This window comes from Oncorhynchus mykiss, chromosome 10, assembly GCF_013265735.2.
Source record: "Oncorhynchus mykiss isolate Arlee chromosome 10, USDA_OmykA_1.1, whole genome shotgun sequence".
Taxonomy (NCBI): Eukaryota; Metazoa; Chordata; class Actinopteri; order Salmoniformes; family Salmonidae; genus Oncorhynchus; species Oncorhynchus mykiss.
In genome coordinates this window covers 1,933,192-1,954,951 of record NC_048574.1, presented here as the reverse complement: position 1 = coordinate 1,954,951, position 21,760 = coordinate 1,933,192, and the positions used below count along the sequence as shown (strand labels likewise).

Here is a 21,760-nt window from a genome sequence, read left to right as displayed (position 1 = left end):
CCTGGGGAACAGACTATAAGGGAGAGGGGGATACCTAGTCAGTCGGCCTGGGGAACAGACTATAAGGGAGAGGGGGATACCTAGCCAGTCGGCCTGGGGAACAGACTATAAGGGAGAGGGGGATACCTAGTCAGTCGGCCTGGAGAACAGACTATAAGGGGATACCTAGTCAGTCGTTCTGGGGAACAGACTATAAGGGAGAGGGGGATACCTAGTCAGTCGTTCTGGGGAACAGACTATCAGGGAGAGGGGGATACCTAGTCAGTCGTTCTGGGGAACAGACTATAAGGGAGAGGGTTGATACCTAGTCAGTCGGTCTGGGGAACAGACTATAAGGGGATACCTAGTCAGTCGGTCTGGGGAACAGACTATAAGGGGATACCTAGTCAGTCGGTCTGGGGAACAGACTATAAAGGAGAGGGGGATACCTAGTCAGTCGGTCTGGGGAACAGACTATAAGGGGATACCTAGTCAGTCGGTCTGGGGAACAGACTATAAGGGGATACCTAGTCAGTCGGTCTGGGGAACAGACTATAAAGGAGAGGGGGATACCTAGTCAGTCGGCCTGGGGAACAGACTATAAGGGAGAGGGTTGATACCTAGTCAGTCGGTCTGGGGAACAGACTATAAGGGAGAGGGTTGATACCTAGTCAGTCGGTCTGGGGAACAGACTATAAGGGGATACCTAGTCAGTCGGTCTGGGGAACAGACTATAAGGGGATACCTAGTCAGTCGGCCTGGAGAACAGACTATAAGGGAGAGGGGGATACCTAGTCAGTCGGCCTGGGGAACAGACTATAAGGGGATACCTAGTCAGTCGGCCTGGGGAACAGACTATAAGGGAGAGGGTTGATACCTAGTCAGTCGGCCTGGGGAACAGACTATAAGGGAGAGGGGGATACCTAGTCAGTCAGCCTGGGAACAGACTATAAGGGATACCTAGTCAGTCGGCCTGGGAACAGACTATAAGGGATACCTAGTCAGTCGGCCTGGGAACAGACTATAAGGGGATACCTAGTCAGTCGGCCTGGAGAACAGACTATAAGGGAGAGGGAGATACCTAGTCAGTCGGCCTGGGGAACAGACTATAAGGGAGAGGGTTGATACCTAGTCAGTGGGTCTGGGGAACAGACTATAAGGGAGAGGGAGATACCTAGTCAGTCGGTCTGGGGAACAGACTATAAGGGAGAGGGTTGATACCTAGTCAGTCGGTCTGGGGAACAGACTATAAGGGAGAGGGGGATACCTAGTCAGTCGGCCTGGGGAACAGACTATAAGGGAGAGGGTTGATACCTAGTCAGTCGGCCTGGGAACAGACTATAAGGGGATACCTAGTCAGTTGGTCTGGGGAACAGACTATAAGGGAGAGGGGGATACCTAGTCAGTCGGCCTGGGAACAGACTATAAGGGGATACCTAGTCAGTTGGTCTGGGGAACAGACTATAAGGGAGAGGGGGATACCTAGTCAGTCGGCCTGGGAACAGACTATAAGGGAGAGGGGGATACCTAGTCAGTCGGCCTGGGGAACAGACTATAAGGGAGAGGGGGATACCTAGTCAGTCGGCCTGGGGAACAGACTATAAGGGGATACCTAGTCAGTCGGCCTGGGAACAGACTATAAGGGGATACCTAGTCAGTCAGCCTGGGGAACAGACTATAAGGGAGAGGGGGATACCTAGTCAGTCAGCCTGGGGAACAGACTATAAGGGAGAGGGGGATACCTAGTCAGTCAGCCTGGGGAACAGACTATAAGGGAGAGGGGGATACCTAGTCAGTCGGTCTGGGGAACAGACTATAAGGGGATACCTAGTCAGTCGGCCTGGGAACAGACTATAAGGGGATACCTAGTCAGTCAGCCTGGGGAACAGACTATAAGGGAGAGGGGGATACCTAGTCAGTCGGCCTGGGGAACAGACTATAAGGGGATACCTAGTCAGTCAGCCTGGGGAACAGACTATAAGGGAGAGGGGGATACCTAGTCAGTCGGCCTGGGGAACAGACTATAAGGGAGAGGGGGATACCTAGCCAGTCGGCCTGGGGAACAGACTATAAGGGAGAGGGGGATACCTAGTCAGTCGGCCTGGAGAACAGACTATAAGGGGATACCTAGTCAGTCGTTCTGGGGAACAGACTATAAGGGAGAGGGGGATACCTAGTCAGTCGTTCTGGGGAACAGACTATCAGGGAGAGGGGGATACCTAGTCAGTCGTTCTGGGGAACAGACTATAAGGGAGAGGGGGATACCTAGTAAGTCGTTCTGGGGAACAGACTATAAGGGAGAGGGGGATACCTAGTCAGTCGGCCAGGGGAACAGACTATAAGGGAGAGGGGGACTATAAGGGAGAGGGGGATACCTAGTCAGTCGGCCAGGGGAACAGACTATAAGGGAGAGGGGGACTATAAGGGAGAGGGGGATACCTAGTCAGTCGGTCTGGGGAACATACTATAAGAGAGAGGGGGATACCTAGTCAGTCGGCCTGGGGAACAGACTATAAGGGAGAGGGGGATACCTAGTCAGTCGGCCTGGAGAACAGACTATAAGGGAGAGGGGGATACCTAGTCAGTCGGACTGGGGAACAGACTATAAGGGAGAGGGTTGATATCTAGTCAGTCGGCCTGGGGAACAGACTATAAGGGGATACCTAGTCAGTCGGCCTGGGAACAGACTATAAAGGAGAGGGGGATACCCAGTCAGTCGGACTGGGGAACAGACTATAAGGGGATACCTAGTCAGTCGGCCTGGGGAACAGACTATAAGGGAGAGGGGGATACCCAGTCAGTAGGACTGGGGAACAGACTATAAGGGGATACCTAGTCAGTCGGCCTGGGGAACAGACTATAAGGGAGAGGGGGATACCTAGTCAGTCGGCCTGGAGAACAGACTATAAGGGAGAGGGTTGATACCTAGTCAGTCGGCCTGGGGAACAGACTATAAGGGAGAGGGGGATACCTAGTCAGTCGGTCTGGGGAACAGACTATAAGGGAGAGGGGGATACCTAGTCAGTCGGTCTGGGGAACAGACTATAAGGGAGAGGGGGATACCTAGTCAGTCGGCCTGGGGAACAGACTATAAGGGAGAGGGTTGATACCTAGTCAGTTGGTCTGGGGAACAGACTATAAGGGAGAGGGGGATACCTAGGCAGTCGGCCTGGGGAACAGACTATAAGGGAGAGGGGGATACCTAGTCAGTCGGCCTGGGAACAGACTATAAGGGAGAGGGGGATACCTAGTCAGTCGGCCTGGGAACAGACTATAAGGGAGAGGGTTGATACCTAGTCAGTCGGCCTGGGAACAGACTATAAGGGAGAGGGGTTGATACCTAGTCAGTCGGCCTGGGAACAGACTATAAGGGGATACCTAGTCAGTCGGCCTGGGAACAGACTATAAGGGAGAGGGGGATACCTAGTCAGTCGGCCTGGGAACAGACTATAAGGGAGAGGATTGATACCTAGTCAGTCGGCCTGGAGAACAGACTATAAGGGAGAGGGTTGATACCTAGTCAGTGGGTCTGGGGAACAGACTATAAGGGAGAGGGTTGATACCTAGTCAGTCGGCCTGGGAACAGACTATAAGGGAGAGGGTTGATACCTAGTCAGTCGGCCTGGGGAACAGACTATAAGGGGATACCTAGTCAGTCGGTCTGGGGAACAGACTATAAAGGAGAGGGGGATACCTAGTCAGTCGGCCTGGGGAACAGACTATAAGGGAGAGGGTTGATACCTAGTCAGTCGGTCTGGGGAACAGACTATAAGGGGATACCTAGTCAGTCGGTCTGGGGAACAGACTATAAGGGGATACCTAGTCAGTCGGTCTGGGGAACAGACTATAAAGGAGAGGGGGATACCTAGTCAGTCGGTCTGGGGAACAGACTATAAGGGGATACCTAGTCAGTCGGTCTGGGGAACAGACTATAAGGGGATACCTAGTCAGTCGGTCTGGGGAACAGACTATAAAGGAGAGGGGGATACCTAGTCAGTCGGCCTGGGGAACAGACTATAAGGGAGAGGGTTGATACCTAGTCAGTCGGTCTGGGGAACAGACTATAAGGGAGAGGGTTGATACCTAGTCAGTCGGTCTGGGGAACAGACTATAAGGGGATACCTAGTCAGTCGGTCTGGGGAACAGACTATAAGGGGATACCTAGTCAGTCGGCCTGGAGAACAGACTATAAGGGAGAGGGGGATACCTAGTCAGTCGGCCTGGGGAACAGACTATAAGGGGATACCTAGTCAGTCGGCCTGGGGAACAGACTATAAGGGAGAGGGTTGATACCTAGTCAGTCGGCCTGGGGAACAGACTATAAGGGAGAGGGGGATACCTAGTCAGTCGTTCTGGGGAACAGACTATAAGGGAGAGGGGGATACCTAGTAAGTCGTTCTGGGGAACAGACTATAAGGGAGAGGGGGATACCTAGTCAGTCGGCCAGGGGAACAGACTATAAGGGAGAGGGGGATACCTAGTAAGTCGTTCTGGGGAACAGACTATAAGGGAGAGGGGGATACCTAGTCAGTCGGCCAGGGGAACAGACTATAAGGGAGAGGGGGACTATAAGGGAGAGGGGGATACCTAGTCAGTCGGCCAGGGGAACAGACTATAAGGGAGAGGGGGACTATAAGGGAGAGGGGGATACCTAGTCAGTCGGTCTGGGGAACATACTATAAGAGAGAGGGGGATACCTAGTCAGTCGGCCTGGGGAACAGACTATAAGGGAGAGGGGGATACCTAGTCAGTCGGCCTGGAGAACAGACTATAAGGGAGAGGGGGATACCTAGTCAGTCGGACTGGGGAACAGACTATAAGGGAGAGGGTTGATATCTAGTCAGTCGGCCTGGGGAACAGACTATAAGGGGATACCTAGTCAGTCGGCCTGGGAACAGACTATAAAGGAGAGGGGGATACCCAGTCAGTCGGACTGGGTAACAGACTATAAGGGGATACCTAGTCAGTCGGCCTGGGGAACAGACTATAAGGGAGAGGGGGATACCCAGTCAGTAGGACTGGGGAACAGACTATAAGGGGATACCTAGTCAGTCGGCCTGGGGAACAGACTATAAGGGAGAGGGGGATACCTAGTCAGTCGGCCTGGAGAACAGACTATAAGGGAGAGGGTTGATACCTAGTCAGTCGGCCTGGGGAACAGACTATAAGGGAGAGGGGGATACCTAGTCAGTCGGTCTGGGGAACAGACTATAAGGGAGAGGGGGATACCTAGTCAGTCGGTCTGGGGAACAGACTATAAGGGAGAGGGGGATACCTAGTCAGTCGGCCTGGGGAACAGACTATAAGTGAGAGGGTTGATACCTAGTCAGTTGGTCTGGGGAACAGACTATAAGGGAGAGGGGGATACCTAGGCAGTCGGCCTGGGGAACAGACTATAAGGGAGAGGGGGATACCTAGTCAGTCGGCCTGGGAACAGACTATAAGGGAGAGGGGGATACCTAGTCAGTCGGCCTGGGAACAGACTATAAGGGAGAGGGTTGATACCTAGTCAGTCGGCCTGGGAACAGACTATAAGGGAGAGGGGTTGATACCTAGTCAGTCGGCCTGGGAACAGACTATAAGGGGATACCTAGTCAGTCGGCCTGGGAACAGACTATAAGGGAGAGGGGGATACCTAGTCAGTCGGCCTGGGAACAGACTATAAGGGAGAGGATTGATACCTAGTCAGTCGGCCTGGAGAACAGACTATAAGGGAGAGGGTTGATACCTAGTCAGTGGGTCTGGGGAACAGACTATAAGGGAGAGGGTTGATACCTAGTCAGTCGGCCTGGGAACAGACTATAAGGGAGAGGGTTGATACCTAGTCAGTCGGCCTGGGGAACAGACTATAAGGGGATACCTAGTCAGTCGGTCTGGGGAACAGACTATAAAGGAGAGGGGGATACCTAGTCAGTCGGCCTGGGGAACAGACTATAAGGGAGAGGGTTGATACCTAGTCAGTCGGTCTGGGGAACAGACTATAAGGGGATACCTAGTCAGTCGGTCTGGGGAACAGACTATAAGGGGATACCTAGTCAGTCGGTCTGGGGAACAGACTATAAAGGAGAGGGGGATACCTAGTCAGTCGGTCTGGGGAACAGACTATAAGGGGATACCTAGTCAGTCGGTCTGGGGAACAGACTATAAGGGGATACCTAGTCAGTCGGTCTGGGGAACAGACTATAAAGGAGAGGGGGATACCTAGTCAGTCGGCCTGGGGAACAGACTATAAGGGAGAGGGTTGATACCTAGTCAGTCGGTCTGGGGAACAGACTATAAGGGAGAGGGTTGATACCTAGTCAGTCGGTCTGGGGAACAGACTATAAGGGGATACCTAGTCAGTCGGTCTGGGGAACAGACTATAAGGGGATACCTAGTCAGTCGGCCTGGAGAACAGACTATAAGGGAGAGGGGGATACCTAGTCAGTCGGCCTGGGGAACAGACTATAAGGGAGAGGGTTGATACCTAGTCAGTCGGCCTGGGAACAGACTATAAGGGAGAGGGTTGATACCTAGTCAGTCGGCCTGGGGAACAGACTATAAGGGGATACCTAGTCAGTCGGTCTGGGGAACAGACTATAAAGGAGAGGGGGATACCTAGTCAGTCGGCCTGGGGAACAGACTATAAGGGAGAGGGTTGATACCTAGTCAGTCGGTCTGGGGAACAGACTATAAGGGGATACCTAGTCAGTCGGTCTGGGGATCAGACTATAAGGGGATACCTAGTCAGTCGGTCTGGGGAACAGACTATAAAGGAGAGGGGGATACCTAGTCAGTCGGTCTGGGGAACAGACTATAAGGGGATACCTAGTCAGTCGGTCTGGGGAACAGACTATAAGGGGATACCTAGTCAGTCGGTCTGGGGAACAGACTATAAAGGAGAGGGGGATACCTAGTCAGTCGGCCTGGGGAACAGACTATAAGGGAGAGGGTTGATACCTAGTCAGTCGGTCTGGGGAACAGACTATAAGGGAGAGGGTTGATACCTAGTCAGTCGGTCTGGGGAACAGACTATAAGGGGATACCTAGTCAGTCGGTCTGGGGAACAGACTATAAGGGGATACCTAGTCAGTCGGCCTGGAGAACAGACTATAAGGGAGAGGGGGATACCTAGTCAGTCGGCCTGGGGAACAGACTATAAGGGGATACCTAGTCAGTCGGCCTGGGGAACAGACTATAAGGGAGAGGGTTGATACCTAGTCAGTCGGCCTGGGGAACAGACTATAAGGGAGAGGGGGATACCTAGTCAGTCAGCCTGGGAACAGACTATAAGGGATACCTAGTCAGTCGGCCTGGGAACAGACTATAAGGGATACCTAGTCAGTCGGCCTGGGAACAGACTATAAGGGGATACCTAGTCAGTCGGCCTGGAGAACAGACTATAAGGGAGAGGGAGATACCTAGTCAGTCGGCCTGGGGAACAGACTATAAGGGAGAGGGTTGATACCTAGTCAGTGGGTCTGGGGAACAGACTATAAGGGAGAGGGAGATACCTAGTCAGTCGGTCTGGGGAACAGACTATAAGGGAGAGGGTTGATACCTAGTCAGTCGGTCTGGGGAACAGACTATAAGGGAGAGGGGGATACCTAGTCAGTCGGCCTGGGGAACAGACTATAAGGGAGAGGGTTGATACCTAGTCAGTCGGCCTGGGAACAGACTATAAGGGGATACCTAGTCAGTTGGTCTGGGGAACAGACTATAAGGGAGAGGGGGATACCTAGTCAGTCGGCCTGGGAACAGACTATAAGTGAGAGGGTGACTATAAGGGAGAGGGGGATACCTAGTCAGTCGGCCTGGGAACAGACTATAAGGGAGAGGGGGATACCTAGTCAGTCGGCCTGGGGAACAGACTATAAGGGAGAGGGGGATACCTAGTCAGTCGGCCTGGGGAACAGACTATAAGGGGATACCTAGTCAGTCGGCCTGGGAACAGACTATAAGGGGATACCTAGTCAGTCAGCCTGGGGAACAGACTATAAGGGAGAGGGGGATACCTAGTCAGTCAGCCTGGGGAACAGACTATAAGGGAGAGGGGGATACCTAGTCAGTCAGCCTGGGGAACAGACTATAAGGGAGAGGGGGATACCTAGTCAGTCGGCCTGGGGAACAGACTATAAGGGGATACCTAGTCAGTCGGCCTGGGAACAGACTATAAGGGGATACCTAGTCAGTCAGCCTGGGGAACAGACTATAAGGGAGAGGGGGATACCTAGTCAGTCGGCCTGGGGAACAGACTATAAGGGGATACCTAGTCAGTCAGCCTGGGGAACAGACTATAAGGGAGAGGGGGATACCTAGTCAGTCGGCCTGGGGAACAGACTATAAGGGAGAGGGGGATACCTAGTCAGTCGGCCTGGGGAACAGACTATAAGGGAGAGGGGGATACCTAGTCAGTCGGCCTGGAGAACAGACTATAAGGGGATACCTAGTCAGTCGTTCTGGGGAACAGACTATAAGGGAGAGGGGGATACCTAGTCAGTCGTTCTGGGGAACAGACTATCAGGGAGAGGGGGATACCTAGTCAGTCGTTCTGGGGAACAGACTATAAGGGAGAGGGGGATACCTAGTAAGTCGTTCTGGGGAACAGACTATAAGGGAGAGGGGGATACCTAGTCAGTCGGCCAGGGGAACAGACTATAAGGGAGAGGGGGATACCTAGTAAGTCGTTCTGGGGAACAGACTATAAGGGAGAGGGGGATACCTAGTCAGTCGGCCAGGGGAACAGACTATAAGGGAGAGGGGGACTATAAGGGAGAGGGGGATACCTAGTCAGTCGGCCAGGGGAACAGACTATAAGGGAGAGGGGGACTATAAGGGAGAGGGGGATACCTAGTCAGTCGGTCTGGGGAACATACTATAAGAGAGAGGGGGATACCTAGTCAGTCGGCCTGGGGAACAGACTATAAGGGAGAGGGGGATACCTAGTCAGTCGGCCTGGAGAACAGACTATAAGGGAGAGGGGGATACCTAGTCAGTCGGACTGGGGAACAGACTATAAGGGAGAGGGTTGATATCTAGTCAGTCGGCCTGGGGAACAGACTATAAGGGGATACCTAGTCAGTCGGCCTGGGAACAGACTATAAAGGAGAGGGGGATACCCAGTCAGTCGGACTGGGGAACAGACTATAAGGGGATACCTAGTCAGTCGGCCTGGGGAACAGACTATAAGGGAGAGGGGGATACCCAGTCAGTCGGACTGGGGAACAGACTATAAGGGGATACCTAGTCAGTCGGCCTGGGGAACAGACTATAAGGGAGAGGGGGATACCTAGTCAGTCGGCCTGGAGAACAGACTATAAGGGAGAGGGTTGATACCTAGTCAGTCGGTCTGGGGAACAGACTATAAGGGAGAGGGGGATACCTAGTCAGTCGGCCTGGAGAACAGACTATAAGGGAGAGGGTTGATACCTAGTAAGTCGTTCTGGGGAACAGACTATAAGGGAGAGGGGGATACCTAGTCAGTCGGCCAGGGGAACAGACTATAAGGGAGAGGGGGATACCTAGTCAGTCGTTCTGGGGAACAGACTATAAGGGAGAGGGGGATACCTAGTCAGTCGGCCAGGGGAACAGACTATAAGGGAGAGGGGGATACCTAGTCAGTCGGCCTGGGGAACAGACTATAAGGGGATACCTAGTCAGTCGGCCTGGGGAACAGACTATAAGGGAGAGGGGGATACCTAGTCAGTCGGCCTGGGGAACAGACTATAAGGGAGAGGGGGATACCTAGTCAGTCAGCCTGGGAACAGACTATAAGGGAGAGGGTTGATACCTAGTCAGTCGGCCAGGGGAACATACTATAAGGGAGAGGGGGATACCTAGTAAGTCGTTCTGGGGAACAGACTATAAGGGAGAGGGGGATACCTAGTCAGTCGGCCAGGGGAACAGACTATAAGGGAGAGGGGGACTATAAGGGAGAGGGGGATACCTAGTCAGTCGGTCTGGGGAACAGACTATAAGGGAGAGGGGGATACCTAGTCAGTCGGCCTGGGGAACAGACTATAAGGGGATACCTAGTCAGTCGGCCTGGGGAACAGACTATAAGGGAGAGGGGTTGATACCTAGTCAGTCGGCCTGGGAACAGACTATAAGGGAGAGGGGTTGATACCTAGTCAGTCGGCCTGGGAACAGACTATAAGGGGATACCTAGTCAGTCGGCCTGGGGAACAGACTATAAGGGAGAGGATTGATACCTAGTCAGTCGGCCTGGGAACAGACTATAAGGGAGAGGGGGATACCTAGTCAGTTGGTCTGGGAACAGACTATAAGGGGATACCTAGTCAGTCGGCCTGGGGAACAGACTATAAGGGGATACCTAGTCAGTCGGCCTGGGGAACAGACTATAAGGGAGAGGGGGATACCTAGTCAGTCGGACTGGGGAACAGACTATAAGGGGATACCTAGTCAGTCGGTCTGGGGAACAGACTATAAGGGGATACCTAGTCAGTCGGCCTGGGAACAGACTATAAGGGAGAGGGGTTGATACCTAGTCAGTCGGCCTGGGAACAGACTATAAGGGGATACCTAGTCAGTCGGCCTGGGGAACAGACTATAAGGGAGAGGATTGATACCTAGTCAGTCGGCCTGGGAACAGACTATAAGGGAGAGGGGGATACCTAGTCAGTCGGCCTGGGAACAGACTATAAGGGAGAGGGGGATACCTAGTCAGTCGGCCTGGAGAACAGACTATAAGGGAGAGGGTTGATACCTAGTCAGTCGGCCTGGGAACAGACTATAAGGGATACCTAGTCAGTCGGCCTGGGAACAGACTATAAGGGGATACCTAGTCAGTCGGCCTGGAGAACAGACTATAAGGGAGAGGGAGATACCTAGTCAGTCAGCCTGGGGAACAGACTATAAGGGAGAGGGTTGATACCTAGTCAGTCGGCCTGGGGAACAGACTATAAGGGAGAGGGGGATACCTAGTCAGTCGGCCTGGGAACAGACTATAAGGGAGAGGGGGATACCTAGTCAGTCGGTCTGGGGAACAGACTATAAGGGGATACCTAGTCAGTCGGTCTGGGGAACAGACTATAAGGGGATACCTAGTCAGTCGGTCTGGGGAACAGACTATAAGGGAGAGGGTTGATACCTAGTCAGTCGGTCTGGGGAACAGACTATAAGGGAGAGGGGGATACCTAGTCAGTCGGCCTGGGAACAGACTATAAGGGAGAGGGGGATACCTAGTCAGTCGGTCTGGGGAACAGACTATAAGGGGATACCTAGTCAGTCGGTCTGGGGAACAGACTATAAGGGGATACCTAGTAAGTCGGTCTGGGGAACAGACTATAAGGGAGAGGGTTGATACCTAGTCAGTCGGCCTGGGAACAGACTATAAGGGAGAGGGTTGATACCTAGTCAGTCGGCCTGGGGAACAGACTATAAGGGAGAGGGTTGATACCTAGTCAGTCGGTCTGGGGAACAGACTATAAGGGAGAGGGGGATACCTAGTCAGTCGGCCTGGGGAACAGACTATAAGGGAGAGGGGGATACCTAGTCAGTCGGCCTGGGGAACAGACTATAAGGGAGAGGGTTGATACCTAGTCAGTCGGCCTGGGGAACAGACTATAAGGGAGAGGGTTGATACCTAGTCAGTCGGCCTGGGAACAGACTATAAGGGGATACCTAGTCAGTCGGCCTGGGGAACAGACTATAAGGGGATACCTAGTCAGTCGGCCTGGGGAACAGACTATAAGGGAGAGGGGGATACCTAGTCAGTCGGCCTGGGGAACAGACTATAAGGGAGAGGGGGATACCTAGTCAGTCGGCCTGGGGAACAGACTATAAGGGAGAGGGGGATACCTAGTCAGTCGGCCTGGGGAACAGACTATAAGGGAGAGGGTTGATACCTAGTCAGTCGGCCTGGGGAACAGACTATAAGGGAGAGGGTTGATACCTAGTCAGTCGGCCTGTGGAACAGACTATAAGGGAGAGGGAGATATCTAGTCAGTCGGCCTGGGGAACAGACTATAAGGGGATACCTAGTCAGTCGGCCTGGGGAACAGACTATAAGGGGATACCTAGTCAGTCGGCCTGTGGAACAGACTATAAGGGAGAGGGTGACTATAAGTGAGAGGGGGATACCTAGTCAGTCGGCCTGGGGAACAGACTATAAGGGAGAGGGGGATACCTAGTCAGTCGACCTGGGGAACAGACTATAAGGGAGAGGGTGACTATAAGGGAGAGGGGGATACCTAGTCAGTCGACCTGGGGAACAGACTATAAGGGAGAGGGTGATACCTAGTCAGTCGACCTGGGGAACAGACTATAAGGGGATACCTAGTCAGTTGGTCTGGGGAACAGACTATAAGGGGATACCTAGTCAGTTGGTCTGGGGAACAGACTATAAGGGAGAGGGGGATACCTAGTCAGTCGGCCTGGGGAACAGACTATAAGGGGATACCTAGTCAGTTGGTCTGGGGAACAGACTATAAGGGAGAGGGTTGATACCTAGTCAGTCGGCCTGGGGAACAGACTATAAGGGAGAGGGGGATACCTAGTCAGTGGGCCTGGAGAACAGACTATAAGGGAGAGGGGGACTATAAGGGAGAGGGGGATACCTAGTCAGTGGGCCTGGAGAACAGACTATAAGGGAGAGGGTTGATACCTAGTCAGTGGGCCTGGAGAACAGACTATAAGGGAGAGGGGGATACCTAGTCAGTCGGCCAGGGGAACAGACTATAAGGGAGAGGGGGACTATAAGGGAGAGGGGGATACCTAGTCAGTCGGTCTGGGGAACATACTATAAGAGAGAGGGGGATACCTAGTCAGTCGGCCTGGGGAACAGACTATAAGGGAGAGGGGGATACCTAGTCAGTCGGCCTGGGGAACATACTATAAGAGAGAGGGGGATACCTAGTCAGTCGGCCTGGGGAACAGACTATAAGGGAGAGGGGGATACCTAGTCAGTCGGCCTGGGAACAGACTATAAGGGAGAGGGGGATACCTAGTCAGTCGGTCTGGGGAACAGACTATAAGGGGATACCTAGTCAGTTGGTCTGGGGAACAGACTATAAGGGAGAGGGGGATACCTAGTCAGTCGGCCTGGGGAACAGACTATAAGGGAGAGGGGGATACCTAGTCAGTCGGCCTGGGAACAGACTATAAGGGAGAGGGGGATACCTAGTCAGTCGGTCTGGGGAACAGACTATAAGGGGATACCTAGTCAGTTGGTCTGGGGAACAGACTATAAGGGAGAGGGGGATACCTAGTCAGTCGGCCTGGGGAACAGACTATAAGGGAGAGGGGGATACCTAGTCAGTCGGCCTGGAGAACAGACTATAAGGGGATACCTAGTCAGTTGGTCTGGGGAACAGACTATAAGGGAGAGGGGGATACCTAGTCAGTCGGCCTGGGGAACATACTATAAGAGAGAGGGGGATACCTAGTCAGTCGGCCTGGGAACAGACTATAAGGGAGAGGGGGATACCTAGTCAGTCGGCCTGGGAACAGACTATAAGGGAGAGGGGGATACCCAGTCAGTCGGACTGGGGAACAGACTATAAGGGGATACCTAGTCAGTCGGCCTGGGGAACAGACTATAAGGGAGAGGGGGATACCTAGTCAGTCGGCCTGGGGAACAGACTATAAGGGAGAGGGGGATACCTAGTCAGTCGGCCTGGGAACAGACTATAAGGGAGAGGGGGATACCTAGTCAGTCGGTCTGGGGAACAGACTATAAGGGGATACCTAGTCAGTTGGTCTGGGGAACAGACTATAAGGGAGAGGGGGATACCTAGTCAGTCGGCCTGGGGAACAGACTATAAGGGAGAGGGGGATACCTAGTCAGTCGGCCTGGAGAACAGACTATAAGGGGATACCTAGTCAGTTGGTCTGGGGAACAGACTATAAGGGAGAGGGGGATACCTAGTCAGTCGGCCTGGGGAACATACTATAAGAGAGAGGGGGATACCTAGTCAGTCGGCCTGGGAACAGACTATAAGGGAGAGGGGGATACCTAGTCAGTCGGCCTGGGAACAGACTATAAGGGAGAGGGGGATACCCAGTCAGTCGGACTGGGGAACAGACTATAAGGGGATACCTAGTCAGTCGGCCTGGGGAACAGACTATAAGGGAGAGGGGGATACCTAGTCAGTCGGCCTGGGAACAGACTATAAGGGGATACCTAGTCAGTCGGCCTGGGGAACAGACTATAAGGGAGAGGGGGATACCCAGTCAGTCGGCCTGGGAACAGACTATAAGGGGATACCTAGTCAGTCGGACTGGGGAACAGACTATAAGGGGATACCTAGTCAGTCGGTCTGGGGAACAGACTATAAGGGAGAGGGGGATACCTAGTCAGTCGGCCTGGGGAACAGACTATCAGGGAGAGGGGGATACCTAGTCAGTCGGCCTGGGGAACAGACTATAAGGGGATACCTAGTCAGTCGGCCTGGGGAACAGACTATAAGGGAGAGGGGGATACCTAGTCAGTCAGCCTGGGGAACAGACTATAAGGGAGAGGGGGATACCTAGTCAGTCGGCCTGGGGAACAGACTATAAGGGAGAGGGGGATACCTAGTCAGTCGGACTGGGGAACAGACTATAAGGGGATACCTAGTCAGTCGGCCTGGGAACAGACTATAAGGGGATACCTAGTCAGTCGGCCTGGGGAACAGACTATAAGGGAGAGGGGGATACCCAGTCAGTCGGACTGGGGAACAGACTATAAGGGGATACCTAGTCAGTCGGCCTGGGGAACAGACTATAAGGGGATACCTAGTCAGTCGGCCTGGGGAACAGACTATAAGGGAGAGGGGGATACCCAGTCAGTCGGACTGGGGAACAGACTATAAGGGGATACCTAGTCAGTCGGTCTGGGGAACAGACTATAAGGGAGAGGGGGATACCTAGTCAGTTGGTCTGGGGAACAGACTATAAGGGAGAGGGGGATATCTAGTCAGTCGGCCTGGGGAACAGACTATAAGGGAGAGGGTTGATACCTAGTCAGTCGGCCTGGGGAACAGACTATAAGGGAGAGGGGGATACCTAGTCAGTCGGCCTGGGGAACAGACTATAAGGGAGAGGGGGATACCTAGTCAGTCGGCCTGGGGAACAGACTATAAGGGAGAGGGGGATACCTAGTCAGTCGGCCTGGGAACAGACTATAAGGGAGAGGGGGATACCTAGTCAGTCGGCCTGGGAACAGACTATCAGGGAGAGGGGGATACCTAGTCAGTCGGACTGGGGAACAGACTATAAGGGGATACCTAGTCAGTCGGCCTGGGAACAGACTATAAGGGGATACCTAGTCAGTCGGCCTGGGGAACAGACTATAAGGGAGAGGGTTGATACCTAGTCAGTCGGTCTGGGGAACAGACTATCAGGGAGAGGGGATACCTAGTCAGTCGGCCTGGGGAACAGACTATAAGGGAGAGGGGGATACCTAGTCAGTCGGCCTGGAGAACAGACTATAAGGGGATACCTAGTCAGTCGGACTGGGGAACAGACTATAAGGGGATACCTAGTCAGTCGGCCTGGGGAACAGACTATAATGGAGAGGGGGATACCTAGTCAGTCGGTCTGGGGAACAGACTATAAGGGGATACCTAGTCAGTCGGTCTGGGGAACAGACTATAAGGGGATACCTAGTCAGTCGGTCTGGGGAACAGACTATAAGGGGATACCTAGTCAGTCGGCCTGGGGAACAGACTATAAGGGAGAGGGGGATACCTAGTCAGTCAGCCTGGGAACAGACTATAAGGGAGAGGGGGATACCTAGTCAGTCGGTCTGGGGAACAGACTATCAGGGAGAGGGGGATACCTAGTCAGTCGGCCTGGGGAACAGACTATCAGGGAGAGGGGGATACCTAGTCAGTCGGACTGGGGAACAGACTATAAGGGGATACCTAGTCAGTCGGTCTGGGGAACAGACTATAAGGGAGAGGGGGATACCTAGTCAGTCGGCCTGGGGAACAGACTATCAGGGAGAGGGGGATACCTAGTCAGTCGGACTGGGGAACAGACTATAAGGGGATACCTAGTCAGTCGGACTGGGGAACAGACTATAAGGGGATACCTAGTCAGTCGGTCTGGGGAACAGACTATAAGGGAGAGGGGGATACCTAGTCAGTCGGCCTGGAGAACAGACTATAAGGGAGAGGGGGATACCTAGTCAGTCGGCCTGGGGAACAGACTATAAGGGAGAGGGGGATACCTAGTCAGTCGGCCTGGGGAACAGACTATAAGGGAGAGGGGGATACCTAGTAAGTCGTTCTGGGGAACAGACTATAAGGGAGAGGGGGATACCTAGTCAGTCGGCCAGGGGAACAGACTATAAGGGAGAGGGGGACTATAAGGGAGAGGGGGATACCTAGTCAGTCGGTCTGGGGAACATACTATAAGAGAGAGGGGGATACCTAGTCAGTCGGCCTGGGGAACAGACTATAAGGGAGAGGGGGATACCTAGTCAGTCGGCCTGGAGAACAGACTATAAGGGAGAGGGTTGATACCTAGTCAGTCGGTCTGGGGAACAGACTATAAGGGAGAGGGGGATACCTAGTCAGTCGGCCTGGGAACAGACTATAAGGGAGAGGGGGATACCTAGTCAGTCGGCCTGGGAACAGACTATAAGGGGATACCTAGTCAGTCGGCCTGGGGAACAGACTATAAGGGAGAGGGGGATACCTAGTCAGTCGGCCTGGGGAACAGACTATAAGGGAGAGAGGGATACCTAGTCAGTCGGCCTGGAGAACAGACTATAAGGGAGAGGGGGATACCTAGTCAGTCGGCCTGGGGAACAGACTATAAGGGAGAGGGGGATACCTAGTCAGTCGGCCTGGAGAACAGACTATAAGGGAGAGGGTTGATACCTAGTCAGTCGGTCTGGGGAACAGACTATAAGGGAGAGGGGGATACCTAGTCAGTCGGCCTGGAGAACAGACTATAAGGGGATACCTAGTCAGTCGGACTGGGGAACAGACTATAAGGGGATACCTAGTCAGTGGGTCTGGGGAACAGACTATAAGGGAGAGGGGGATACCTAGTCAGTCAGCCTGGGAACAGACTATAAGGGAGAGGGGGATACCCAGTCAGTCGGTCTGGGGAACAGACTATAAGGGAGAGGGTTGATACCTAGTCAGTCGGTCTGGGGAACAGACTATAAGGGATACCTAGTCAGTCGGCCTGGGGAACAGACTATAAGGGGATACCTAGTCAGTCGGTCTGGGGAACAGACTATAAGGGAGAGGGGGATACCTAGTCAGTCGGTCTGGGGAACAGACTATAAGGGGATACCTAGTCAGTCGGTCTGGGGAACAGACTATAAGGGGATACCTAGTCAGTCGGTCTGGGGAACAGACTATAAGGGGATACCTAGTCAGTCGGCCTGGGGAACAGACTATAAGGGGATACCTAGTCAGTCGGTCTGGGGAACAGACTATAAGGGGATACCTAGTCAGTCGGTCTGGGGAACAGACTATAAGGGGATACCTAGTCAGTCGGTCTGGGGAACAGACTATAAGGGGATACCTAGTCAGTCGGCCTGGGGAACAGACTATAAGGGGATATCTAGTCAGTCGGCCTGGGGAACAGACTATAAGGGAGAGGGGGATACCTAGTCAGTCAGCCTGGGAACAGACTATAAGGGAGAGGGGGATACCTAGTCAGTCGGTCTGGGGAACAGACTATCAGGGAGAGGGGATACCTAGTCAGTCGGCCTGGAGAACAGACTATAAGGGGATACCTAGTCAGTCGGACTGGGGAACAGACTATAAGGGGATACCTAGTCAGTCGGCCTGGGGAACAGACTATCAGGGAGAGGGGGATACCTAGTCAGTCGGACTGGGGAACAGACTATAAGGGAGAGGGGGATACCTAGTCAGTCGGACTGGGGAACAGACTATAAGGGGATACCTAGTCAGTCGGTCTGGGGAACAGACTATAAGGGAGAGGGGGATACCTAGTCAGTCGGCCTGGAGAACAGACTATAAGGGAGAGGGGGATACCTAGTCAGTCGGCCTGGAGAACAGACTATAAGGGAGAGGGGGATACCTAGTCAGTCGGCCTGGGGAACAGACTATAAGGGAGAGGGGGATACCTAGTCAGTCGGCCTGGGGAACAGACTATAAGGGAGAGGGGGATACCTAGTAAGTCGTTCTGGGGAACAGACTATAAGGGAGAGGGGGATACCTAGTCAGTCGGCCAGGGGAACAGACTATAAGGGAGAGGGGGACTATAAGGGAGAGGGGGATACCTAGTCAGTCGGTCTGGGGAACATACTATAAGAGAGAGGGGGATACCTAGTCAGTCGGCCTGGGGAACAGACTATAAGGGAGAGGGGGATACCTAGTCAGTCGGCCTGGAGAACAGACTATAAGGGAGAGGGTTGATACCTAGTCAGTCGGTCTGGGGAACAGACTATAAGGGAGAGGGGGATACCTAGTCAGTCGGCCTGGGAACAGACTATAAGGGAGAGGGGGATACCTAGTCAGTCGGCCTGGGAACAGACTATAAGGGGATACCTAGTCAGTCGGCCTGGGGAACAGACTATAAGGGAGAGGGGGATACCTAGTCAGTCGGCCTGGGGAACAGACTATAAGGGAGAGGGGGATACCTAGTCAGTCGGCCTGGAGAACAGACTATAAGGGAGAGGGGGATACCTAGTCAGTCGGCCTGGGGAACAGACTATAAGGGAGAGGGGGATACCTAGTCAGTTGGTCTGGGGAACAGACTATAAGGGAGAGGGTTGATACCTAGTCAGTCGGCCTGGGAACAGACTATAAGGGAGAGGGTTGATACTTAGTCAGTCGGCCTGGGGAACAGACTATAAGGGGATACCTAGTCAGTCGGCCTGGGGAACAGACTATAAGGGAGAGGGGGATATCTAGTCAGTCGGCCTGGGAACAGACTATAAGGGGATACCTAGTCAGTCGGTCTGGGGAACAGACTATAAGGGAGAGGGGGATACCTAGTCAGTCGGCCTGGGGAACAGACTATAAGGGGATACCTAGTCAGTCGGCCTGGGGAACAGACTATAAGGGAGAGGGGGATACCTAGTCAGTCGGTCTGGGGAACAGACTATAAGGGAGAGGGGGATACCTAGTCAGTTGGTCTGGGGAACAGACTATAAGGGGATACCTAGTCAGTCGGCCTGGGGAACAGACTATAAGGGGATACCTAGTCAGTTGGTCTGGGGAACAGACTATAAGGGGATACCTAGTCAGTTGGTCTGGGGAACAGACTATAAGGGAGAGTGGGATACCTAGTCAGTCAGCCTGGGAACAGACTATAAGGGAGAGGGTTGATATCTAGTCAGTCGGTCTGGGGAACAGACTATAAGGGAGAGGGGGATATCTAGTCAGTCGGCCTGGGGAACAGACTATAAGGGAGAGGGTTGATACCTAGTCAGTCGCTATAAGGGAGAGGGGGATTACAGTCACATGATAAGATGGAGGACCTCTGATCGTCCCTCCATTCTACTGACTAATGTACAGTCACTAGATAATAAGATGGACCTCTGATCGTCCCTCCATTCTACTGACTAGAGGTCCTCCATCTTGTTATCTAGTGACTGTACATTAGCCAGTAGAATGGAGGGACCATACCTATTTTTTTTTTTAAAGTTATTCTAGTGCCCGATTTCAGGGACTGTCAGCTGATAGATGTTTTAATTAAGTACCTTTGTTTGTTTTCAATAAAAATGTGTCAAAACTAAAAGAAATAGCAATTTCTCAAGCAAGAATTTATCTCGGAATGTCTGGGAAACGTTTTAGTGGCAGAGAGGTTTGGAACTCTAATTTAGAACCTGGTGATGTCACCAAGCCAAAACTCCATCCCACCAACACGGGCTGACATTTTTAAGACCGTCTGTTAAAACAGCATTTACGCTAAAAAAGGACATTTTATCATCATTATTACAATTTCACAGTATTATTCACATTTGAGTGACCTGGACCTTTTTTGATGGATATAAAGGACTATAAATTAACCCAAGTGTCTCACTGTGTCTCTGTCTCTGATCAGTGGCATTCCCAGAGGAGACGGTGTTCACGAGGGAATGGCTCTAAACCCTCTGTGCTATTAAGGAATGCTGAATAGATACAATGGGATAGATACATGGGATTCATTGGACATTCCCATGTCTCAGAGCACTTCAATACAACATGGATACCGTTCTGTTTCTCCAACATTTCAGTCTATATTTCTCTCTCTGTTTCACTCTTTCAGTCGTTGCATCGCGCTCTCTCTGTCTCTATCCTTCTCTCTATCCTTCTCTCTCTCTCTCTCTCTCTCTTTCCTCTCTTTCCTCTCTCTTTCCTCTCTCTCTCTTTTCTCTCTCTCTCTCTCTCTTTCCCCTCTCTCTTTTCTCCCTCTCTCTCTTTCCTCTCTCTCTCTTTTCTCCCTCTCTCTTTCTCTTTTCTTTTCTCTCTCTTTCCCCTCTCTGTCTTTTCTCTCTCTCTTTCCTCTTTCTCTCTTCGCTCTCTCTCTCTTTCCTCTCTCTCTCTTTTCTCCCTCTCTCTCTTTCCTCTCTCTTTTCTCCTTCTCTCTCTCTTTCCTCTCTCTCTTTTCTCCCTCTCTCTCTTTTCTCCCTCTCTCTTTCCTCTCGCTCTCTCTTTTCTCTCACTCTCTCTTTTCTTTTCTTTCCTCTCTCTCTCTTTTCTCTCTCTCTCTTTCCTCTCTCTCTCTTTCCTCTCTCTCTCTTTTCTCTCTCTCTTTCCTCTCTCTCTTTTCTCCCTCCCTCTCTCTCTCTTTCCTCTCTCTCTCTTTTCTCCCTCTCTCTCTCTTTCCCCTCTCTCTCTTTCTTTTCTCTCTCTCTTTCCTCTCTCTCTCTTTTCTCCCTCTCTCTCTCTTTTCTCTCTCTCTCTTTCCTCTCTCTCTCTTTTCTCCCTCTCTCTCTCTTTCCTCTCTCTCTCTTTTCTCCCTCTCTCTCTTTTCTCCCTCTCTCTCTCTTTCCTCTCGCTCTCTCTTTTCTCTCTCTCTCTCTCTTTCCTCTCTCTCTCTTTTCTCCCTCTCTCTCTCTTTCCTCTCTCTCTCTCTTTTCTCCCTCTCTCTCTTTTCTCCCTCTCTCTCTCTTTCCTCTCTCTCTCTCTTTTCTCTCTCTCTCTCTCTCTTTCCTCTCGCTCTCTCTTTTCTTTTCTCTCTCTCTCTTTCCTCTCTGTCTTTTCTCTCTGTCTTTCCTCTCTCTCTCTTTTCGCGCTCTCTCTCTCTTTTCTCTCTCTCTTTCTCTCTCTTTCCTTTCTCTCTCTCTCTTTCTCATACTCTCTCTCTCTCTCTAATTTTTCTCTTATTCTTTACATCAATAAAGGAATTATTGACAGAAGCAAAAACAGAGAAAGCTGCTTAACTGTGTGTCTGTATTCCTCATGTGCCCCCCCTCTCTCTTCCAGAGATCGAGGCCAAGGAGGCTTGTGATTGGCTAAGGGCTGCAGGGTTCCCACAGTACGCCCAGTTCTACGAAGGTATGCACACACACAGTACGCCCAGCTCTACGAAGGTATGCACACACACAGTACGCCCAGCTCTACGAAGGTATGCACACACACAGTACGCCCAGCTCTACGAAGGTATGCACACACACAGCAGCCCACTGTACGGGATAGAAAGCTGTTATCCTGTCTGCCCGTGGAGGCCAATAGAGTGTGGGTACGCAGAACCACGAGCAAATGCATGATGAGTTCAGATTTCTCTCTCTCTCCCCCTTATCTCTCACCCTTATCTCTCTCTCTCTCCCCCCTTATCTCTCCCCCTTATCTCTCTCTCTCTCCCCCTTATCTCTCCCCCTTATCTCTCTCTCTCTCTCTCCCCTCTTATCTCTACCCCTTATCTCTCTCTCTCTCTCTCCCCT

At 52.4% G+C, this 21,760-nt stretch overlaps 1 pseudogene; it reads left to right on the top strand.

Annotated features, from left to right (window-relative positions):
- LOC110534823 overlaps positions 1-21,760 on the top strand; it is a 105,602-nt pseudogene that overhangs the window by 48,523 nt on the left and 35,319 nt on the right.